Source organism: Charadrius vociferus, unplaced genomic scaffold, assembly GCF_000708025.1.
Source record: "Charadrius vociferus isolate BGI_N301 unplaced genomic scaffold, ASM70802v2 scaffold37, whole genome shotgun sequence".
Lineage (NCBI taxonomy): Eukaryota > Metazoa > Chordata > Aves > Charadriiformes > Charadriidae > Charadrius > Charadrius vociferus.
This window is the reverse complement of record NW_009649457.1, coordinates 708,294-710,090: the sequence shown is the minus strand read 5'-3', so window position 1 is coordinate 710,090 and position 1,797 is coordinate 708,294.

The following is a 1,797-nucleotide window of genomic DNA, read 5'->3' as shown; positions in this document are numbered from 1 at the left end:
GGATGATGATTCACCACCGTGCCAGTGCCACCTGTGATGATGTCCCTTCCCCAGCCTGCTTCAGCCCTACTACGTGCCATGAGGGATGCTGAGAGCAGTGGGGCTGTGCAGCCCAGGGAAGGAACAGTGAAGGGGGTCTCACTGCTGTCAGCAGCAGCCTCATAGGGGTTTGGAGAGATACCAGAGCCAAGCTCTTCTTGGAGGGACCCAGGGACAGGATGAGAGGCAACGGCATTAATTGCACCCAGGGAAATTCCCATTGATAGCAGGAAAAATATTTCCCCACAAGCGTGAACAAATCCTGGAGCAGGATCTCCATCCCCCCACCCTCTCCAGCTTTGGGCTGTCTTGGTATCTTGGTGGAGAGAGCTGCACAGCCCTACCACAGGGACAAATATCTACCTGGGGACAAGACACAGGGCTGGGACCCTGAGGACCTCAGTAGGTCCCTCTAGTCCTCTCATCAGCAGAAGACAGCGAGCTCTGCCCTTTCCCCACTCCAGGGTAAGAAGCAACAGAAAAATCCAGCCATTCCACTGGCCAAGGTGCTCCATCCCTGTACTGGCACTGGCACCAGACTCATGCATGGGATGGTCTCCTCCATCAGGAGAGCATCGCCTCCAGCCGCTCCTGTGCCCTGGCAAGCCAGTGCTGTGCGGAAGGGATTAGCTGGGGGCTGGTGGGCAGGATGAGCAGCACAAATAGGATGTGTCAGCTTAACTTCAGTCAGCACCTGCCTTCTTCTAGCACTCACAAGCTATTGGAGAGAAATCTTGGCTGGCAGAAGGGGAATTTAGGTGGTGGAGGATTAGCATCACTCATCAGCCCCAGCCTCCCTGCGGGTTTGGTGGTGCAGGCTGGCTCTGGGACCTGATCTCCGCTTGATCTCCCCAGGGCGCTGCCAAAGAGATGCCACAGCAGGGAGGATGACAGCTCCTGGCTGCTGGTGGCCAGAACTCTAGCAGCAACCGCTCCTAGCCCAGAGCCAGCTCCTCCCTGGGGGATGGCCTGACAGGACGGATCCCCCTGCAAAGACGGGGTCCCAAGAGCAGAGCCCTGACCCACTGTCAAGGGGTGCTGGGGGTCCCATCCCGTGGGACTCCCCTCCAGGCACTGCTGGGGTCCTGGTCCCCACAGTAGGTGGGGCACAAGGGTCTCCCACCCGCTGCTGGCTCCTGGCTGGCTGCACACCAAATGGAGCACGTCTGATGTCGGGAGTACATCCTTCTGGGGATAAATGCCTTAACCACCTCTGGCTGCAGGGGACCCCCTGCCCTCGAGCTGCCCACAGCCCCTGCCGACACACGGGGAGGAAAGAGAAGCTCTGCCTCCTCCAGGCAGCTGTCTGGGTGCCAAGTGGGTGAAAGCACAGGCTGCTCCAGTCGCCTCTGCTCCCCAGAAGAGGCATGGGAGGGTGAGGAAAGGGGCTTTCCGCTCGCATTGTGAAAGGGGACTGTGACGGGTTTCCCCCCCCTTCCACTGGGGTCAGTGGGATTTCTAAGAAGAGAGTGGTCATCTCTGAAGTGCATCCCTGAGGCATGCAGGGAGGTCGCCCCATCCCCCTCACAGGGCTGAGCCTTGGGGACCAGACCAGATGGCACAGATGGGGAAGAGGAGACATTTTTGGGGTCCAGGCACTTCAGAGGCAGACGCAGGAAGGGAACAGGCAGGGGATCTGGTGCAATTTGGGAAGGGAGGAGAGCATCATGTGCATTGACCCATATAAGCCTCATCTGGAGCAATTTGGGAGTGCTGGAGCTCCAGCCCCGAGGACACCACAAGCAATGCTGAACACTC